This window comes from Camellia sinensis, chromosome 14 (assembly GCF_055761805.1).
Source record: "Camellia sinensis isolate YWXY chromosome 14, ASM5576180v1, whole genome shotgun sequence".
Lineage (NCBI taxonomy): Eukaryota > Viridiplantae > Streptophyta > Magnoliopsida > Ericales > Theaceae > Camellia > Camellia sinensis.
In genome coordinates, this window is record NC_138974.1 from 6,569,005 (window position 1) to 6,577,488 (window position 8,484).

The window sequence follows — 8,484 nt, forward strand, 5'->3', positions numbered from 1 at the left end:
TAAACGACAAACAGAATGTAAAAGAAAAATAGGAAATGAGAGAGAAAGTTTGATTACAAAAATCAAACTAGAAATAGAATTAAATAAATAAAAACGGATTTTATTTTGTTACAAAAATAAAATAAAAATCTGATTTAAATAAATAATAAAACAGAAAATAAATAAATAACTTATTTGATTAGTATCTTGAATATTATTCTGATCAAGTCCAGTGTTCGACACTGTCTCCTTAAGACAGATTCGTCCTCTCCACGGTGCTATCAGAATATGAACGTCTATCTTCCAGGATAAAATGATCAACAACAAATATATACAATACTACAATATATTTGTACAACGAACACACTAAGTGTTTTATACGCTCTCTCACAAGAAAATAATACAGCAAAATAAAGAGTATGAATGCAGTATTTTATGGACGAAAATTAGTGAATAAATCCAAACGAGGGATTAGTCTATTTGTAGGCAAAATTATGGCTGTTAGTTTTGAATTAAACAGGTAGGAAACCTGTTTGGTTTTGAATTAAACAGATTTAAATCTGTTGGGTTCAAAATTCAAACAGATAAAAACCAGTTTATTTTCGGAATTAATTTGAATTCTGGATTTTATTTTACCAAAAAATAAAATTAAGTGCATAGTGATTTTTGGGTCCAATGGGTCTAGCCCATTTTGCCCATAATCTCTCCCTTCTACAAATTTGGGGTACCCCTTGAGGCCCTCCCCAAGTTATAAGTCCAAGCTATATAAACCCATTCAAAACTTCCCACCAAATCAATATGGGACAGGCCATTTACACAAACCTTAAGGAATTTCTACCAAAACTCCATTTTCATGGAGCACTCTTTGGCTTCAATTTTCCATTCACTCGATAATGGTTTTGAGCAACCAAATATACCACGTGAATCACAACGCAACATAGAACGCGTTACCACATTGACCCGTGAAAAACGACGCTCGGGTCCCATCTAAATATTAGACCAAAGTTAGGAAAAAAATCTGTTTTTTACCCAGATTTTCCAAACCATTTCCAACAGAAATGTTTATACTTGTGTATTATTTGTTATTTCGATAATTTGTTCTAACCCAACATAATATACCTAACTCAATGGGAAACTAAAAAAGGGTAGTGCTGGGTTTTCATTCACTAAAGTAATTTTATGAGATAATGACATGTCGATTTTAAATATTGATTGGTAGGATGTGTTCCCTATTCAAAGATTAAGTCTTATCAAGTGAATTGTTTCGGAACCCTTGAATGGATCGGTTGTATTCGGACCCTAGGTGGTTATTGTTATTGGTGTTATAAGGTTGGGGAGGTTTTGGATGTTAACCCTTGTTTATTGTCTCATTTGAGGTCCTCAATTGGCGATACGCAGTAAGTAACCGCTGTAGGCATCTATGGTAAGATCTATAAAGCAGCAAAAGGGGGTATCGAATAATCTGAGTTCGATTCTTGTGGTTGGGAGGTTGAAATCTCTTTGGGAGATTTCTATCTTACTAACACCTACTTTGTAATTCCTTTAACTATTGACTTGAATATCATACGTGTTATTTATCTTAATTGTGATTGTGTATTGGATTGGAAAAAATGGATGAGATGTGTATGAGTTTACTATACATTCCAAACTCATGGTGTTTCATGCCAAATGTCGAAGAATTTTATTCGGACAATGGCGCAGTAGAAACTTTTGAGGACGTATGGCTATCTTCAAAAAAAATTAGAACTTATTTTGTTTAACTTTATCTTGTAATAAGGTCTTTGGAATGTAATATTAATGGAACTACTTGTCTTGTAACCAAGGCATAACTTTTGTAATTGTTACTTCACCTATATATATATACATTATTTGTGTAGACCTATCATTTATTTCCCTGTCAACTTATAATGTCCTTGTGTTAATACCTTGTTAAGATTTGTCAAAAAGGTAGTTTTGCTATTCAAGGAGATTGGACTTAGAAGGGAGGCTATTCTAACTCATCCGATCTTTCCTAGGATCTTACTTGCTTATTGACCAAAGGATTCATTAGTGATGTTTCCTAAACTTCAACTCTTAGAATAGAATTTGGGGCATCACAGAGCATTCCCCTTTGATTTTTTGTTTTACATTTTCATTGATCCAAATTTTACAAACATTTTTGTACTAGCTCGTTGAATACATGACCTTTGTCCAGTTGTGAGCTATCAAATATGCAAGGTGTGTTAGGTTATGGGATGTCGAATATAATGGGTCTATATGGTTTGGCAATGGATATAAGAATGTTTCAATTTTGTTCAGTAATGGTTGTCTGCGCGATTTGGTTTTGTTCGGCAGTATAGCTCTAGGTTGTTTGGTTTTGTTCAATTTTAGTGCACCGAACAAAAGTTGAACAACCATTTGCAAATTCTATTAAAAAACATACAAATAAAATTAAAAAACTCATCATTTTGCTTTTCTCTTGGTCATTCATCACCATTTCTTCATCCGTTGTTTTATTTTATGATCAAAATATTATAGTTTACACTTTTGTAAGGAAATGTGCAATATAGAAGATGAAATGACAAAGGAAAAAAAAGGAAATAAGATTTAAAGTGGAATGAGTATAAATAGATATTCAATTTTTTTTTAATTTCTTATCTTTTGCACTTAAAGGTAATTTTGCATATAAGTAAAATTGGAATAAAAAATTTTCATATGAAGAATGTAATGATTTAAAATCATTTTCTAAGTAGGATTACCTTATTTTGCATTGAAATCATCCAATCCAAACAGGCTTTGTTATTGAAACTCCTGTGATTAGAACTGAGCGTTGTTTGGAGAATTAACTACTTTAGTTGATTTTTTTTTTTTTTTAATGAAAAGACGTACAAAAAAAATAGAAGATAATTTGATAATGACTTTTTGATTTTGACTATTTTATGTGATTCTAAGCTTGGCTGGAAGTAAACACATTTCTTATTTTAACTAGCTAAGATTATCGAATCATTCATCAGATCTTTTATCAAATTTTAATTTTAGATGATTCTAAGCTTGGCTGGAAAGTGAACACATCCCTCATTTTAAACTAGCTAAGATTATCTCGAATCATTCATCAGATCTTTTATCAAATTTTAGATGTTTTATCAAATTTAAATTTGATCAATGATGAAAACGGTGCTCCAACTATTTCATCAGTTTGGTGATGAATAAAGAAAACAGTGATATTGTTATCAAATGAAAGGAGCATTTATCCTTTTATCAAATTTATACGTGATTATTGTACGAACATCCTTTAGACAACTGATTTTAAGATAAATTTAATAAAAATTTACTCTAAATAGACGATCGGTGACTGACCAAAATTGATAAAAGAATTGAAATATATTGTATTAGATCAAACGATTAACTAAATTTTTACTCAAATTTAATATGACCTATCGGAGATAGCTCTAAAACAACGGGCTTTGACTAGGAAAACATAGATACAGGTGTCACGACCCAAACCTGTCATGACCCAAACCCGTTCCTAAAGGTTTAGCATCGTAACCGGCCAGTAATCCTTAGATTACCGAAGGCCTCTGAACAGATTAACAAGATTAAGGGGCTAGCGGAAGCAAATACATAAATATAATTGTCCAATGAGCTGTGCTGACTTATATGAAATGGAATATTCAAAAACTTTATATACATATACAATAGTCATTCATACATTATACCCACACACATTACAGTATTTTAAGTACAGCCAATGACATCAAATCAAGTCTTAAATAAACAGAAACCACAGAACTTAAACACAGGATGCTTCGGGAACCTCCACGTGAGGCACAATGGTTGGCTGACAACATAACACAGATCCAGACAAAAAGCCTTCAGGCTTGGGCTCCATAATGCTCACCTATACATATATATACACACAATGAGCTAAAGCCTAATGAATAACATTAAGGTAAAAGGGTTAATGAACGAAATCCAAATATATCATAAGCAGAAAACAGACCAGAGCATAATCATTCTCATATCAGAACATAATAATGGTACATCTCATAGAACACATCACAGAACGTCTTCCGACTACAGTAATCGGTTTCGGATACCGATTAAACACATATCACCACAATGAAGTAGCTAACGAGATCTCGTAATTACTTGTATGTTATGGACCCGCATTTTCATGCCGTCCCCCATGACTTGGGACTATCTATGGATGCCATAATAGATTTCAAACATGGAATATTCGTTCACGAAAATAGATATCATTTCATAAATAAGAACTTATTATATTTCATTTGGAACGTAATTCATATGAACGTATCTTTACAATAACGTTACTCACAGTGGTTCTAGCAATGGTCAATCAATCCTCGAGTCTTGACCTACAACCACAAAATACATTACGCAAGCACGTTTAATCATTACACATTCACGTAGCCAACACGGCTTAGTTTTCATTACAATAGCTTATATTCTTTCTTATCACATTGCCTAACACACACACACTTGCAGTCTCGGAACTTAGTACATTCTTTTCTTAGTGTGTTTCTAATCCATAACCTCATTACTATGGCTTAATTAAGGCTTAGGAATGCCTAAGATGCAATGAGGATGCCAAAACATGCCTTGGAACACTTAGTCAAATTTTCTGAAAATAAGGTCCATGCTCAAGCGTATCTTTCCTCGCTCGAGCGGACATACAAAATATGAATGGTCGCTCGAGCGCACATTCCTTCGCTCGAGCGATCTGTAAAAAACATGAAACTTCTGGGAGCTTGAAATTCACACTCGAGCAGACTTTTGGTCGCTCGAGTGGACTTTTGGTCGCTCGAGCAGAGTGCATGCACTCAGATTGGTCGCTCGAGCGTGGACTCCTACGCTCAAGCGTAGATGCAAATTCTGGAATTTCCAGATTGCACCTTCAAGCTCAAAACTCGAATTCCAACCTTCAAAACACATCTCTTGGGCCCCAAAACTTGAGATAACATAGTAAACTTGTAAAACATGAAGAATTTAGGATCATTTCATAAAATCATGGCCCAAGGGTTTGTTAAAAACTCACAATTTCAACTTAAACTTCAAGAATGTTTATGAACACAACATGCATGAATTTTTCTTGTATCAAACTTCTCAAAACATGATCAAACACCATAAAAGAACTTGAAACTTGATGATTTCCCCAAATGAAGATGAATTTCAAACATGCAAGAGAAGATTCATGAAAATCATGCTCAATTGTAAGAAAATATACATGCATGCATGAATTGCCACTCAAATCTTCCTTCTAAGCTCAATGCACACCCTTAAACATATAATGTTGAAGAAATTTCATGTTAAATGACTTAGTTACACAATCTAGAGGTTGTAATCTTACCTAGAGTCTTCAATTAGCTAGGTATTTGCATAATCTTTGATCAATTCAAGCTATAGCCTTCAATTCCTTCTTCATCTTTACATTTCTCTCTCTAAAATTGCACTCTCTCTCTCTCTAAGATGAATTCTCAGATTTTTCCACTCAAGGGAGATGAAACAAATGAGCTCAAATGAGCTTATATCTCACATATAAAGCTATGATGCTAAAATACACTAATTTGAACATAAGGTTTGCCAAACGCAACTTAACGAATCAGACTGAATCAATTTTTAATAAAACCTACCATATGGTTCTAAAAATTCCAAATAATATATCGGTGTAGACAATTTCGGTTTCGGGTGCCGAAAAGGCTTTCAATTTACATATTAAAGTGAAATTCCAAACAAATATTTCTATAAGTAACAGATAGAAAGCCAAATTCATACAAAGTGCAGAGTAAACACATAATTTATTTTAATCCTCTCATTAACATCATTAAATACGGATAGGGGTTGTTACAAAACCTGCCCCTATAGGTTTAGCATCGTAACTGCCCAGTAATCCTTGGATTACCAAAGGCCTCTAAACAGATTATGACATAATAAGGGGTTGCGGAAGCAAATATATAAAAACATTCATAGTCCATTAAGCCGTGCTGACATATATGGGACATAATTTCAAAACTTTTATATACATGCACGTGACGTCATACTACAACAGTCTTACGTCACTCGCTGATACAGATAAAACAAATGTGGGACTTAACCCAAAGTACAGATAAACAAAAAACTTGTTCATATACCAAAAGAAACCAAGTCTTATACATTCACAAAACATGACCACATGACTTTCGGAATCTCTTCGGAAGACACAGGGTTGGCCGACAAAACAAGCTCTAGGCGATCATTATTGAGCCTGGTCACATGCTTTATCACCTACATACATAATATAAATAGTGAGCGAAAGCTTAGTAAATAATAACAAAGTAAAGGGTTTTAATTAAATGATGTCCCATATCAGATTTGGAATCAGATTTCATATCAGAAACATATTCATATTATTATTCTTGTTCCACTCATATACAGAAATCAGAGGTTATGCTTAATCATACATGGTACATCCATTAGCATTAACAGAACAAATACATATCATATACAGAAAAGATAGTGGTTATGTATAACTAGTTCCATAAAGGAACCTCTGGATCCGGGTAACAGATAACAGATATGCTGAACTCCATAATTGAGCCTCCGGTATGGGTAATAGATAGTAGACATGTTAAGTTTCATGATGAAACCTCTGATATCGGGTAACAACTAACAGATATCATATAATGTAAAGGATGCCACGAATATATTTTAGAAATTAGACAATCATTCATTGTATATAACATAACATTTCAGAAAACAAATCTTATTTCATCATACAGAAAATAAATAAATTTGAACATAACTTTACTAAGTTATTACTCACATATGGCTCTAGAGGCAAACAGACAGAGCAGACAAATCAAAAAGCTTACAGCATATGACCTACACAAATAGAACATATACATACTTGAACCACACAACCGGATAAAACTCAACTTGTTTCATTTCATTCTTAGTGTGTTTTTAGGTCTTGAACCTTATTATTATGTCTTAACCATGGCCTAAGAATGTCTAGGATGCAATGAGGGTGCCAAACATATGCTGTTCAAAACTTAGGCAAATTTACTGAAAACAGGGTCCTCACTCCAGTGCAACTTTATTCGCTCGAGTGGATGTTCAAAAATGTGAGTGGTCGCTTGAGCTTAGATTCCTTCACTCGAGCGATCTACAAACTCAGCAAAAGTACTAGTTGCTTGATTTTTCCGCTCGACGCAAGCTCGACGGTCGCTCGAGCGTAAGACTAATGTCTTCGCTCGAGCGCAACTCTGGTCGCTCGAGCGGTCTGCAAAAATGTGTAACTTCCGGGAGCATGCATTTTACACTGGAGCCAACTTTTAGTTGCTCGAGCGAGAGTGCCAAATACAGAGTGGTTGCTCGAGCATAGGTTCTGTTGCTCGAGCGGATAGACAAAACCTGAAATTTCCAGATTGCTCTTCCAAGTTCAAAACTCGAATTCAACACATCAAAACTCATCGTCTTGGGCCAAAAACTTAAGGAAATGTGTGTGAACTTGGAAAACATTGAGAATTCAAGATCATTTCACAAAATCAAGGCCCAAAGCTAGCCAATTGTGCAAAACAAAACTCAATTCTTTGAAAACATAACATGCATGAGATGGTTTGGCTTCAAGGCAAAACAATGTGATGAAAATGCATGCATGCATGAATAACTAAATTTTCTTTATTTCTAGCTTAATTCTTTCATTACTCAATTTAATCCTCTTGAATTCATGGTCTAGACATCATAAGTCATAAGCCAAGGGTTGCATCCTTACCTCCACTTCTCAATTAAGTTCTAGATGGTGAATGCACTAAGGTGTCAAGCCAATTCCCTTGAGTTTCCTAGCAATTCCTCAATTTCTTCTTCTTGAATTCACTTTCTCTCCCTAAGCTCTCACTCTCCCTAAGTTCTCACTCTCCCTTACGTTTTGTTTGTTCATATTTTGTTTATTTTAAAGGCTCAAAGAGGTGTAAAGAGAGGAGTTGAAGTGCATACTAGCCTTATATAGGCTTAGTTAATGGTAATTAGTTAAAGTTAATCAAATGGACACTAATTATTCTAATTTATTCGTTCTGAATTGAATTTTAATAAAACCTACCATAAAATTCTAAAAATCCCAAAAAACAAAGAAACCAAATCAATTTCGTGATCGGATGCTGATAAAGCTTTTAATTCGTAGAACAAAACAGAAACACAAACAGATATTCCTACAGCAGATAGATATAAAACACAAATAATGCAATGTACATGTAATTACCCCAAAATTTCTTCTTAATTACGTATTAAACATAATTAATCATGGATTATCGGCTAATCACAGGTCAGGGTTGTTACAGTCTTCCCCTTTTAAAGAGTTTGGTTCTCCAAACTCGAATTACCTTCATTTCGGAAGAATATCGGGTCCAAATGGAACAAATCAGGATATCTCTTCATCATGTCCTCTTCCGTCTCCCATGTTGCATATGTCCCTCTGTGGTTTTGCCAATCTACTTTCACTAAGGGGATTTATTTGTTTCTCAATCTTTTGAT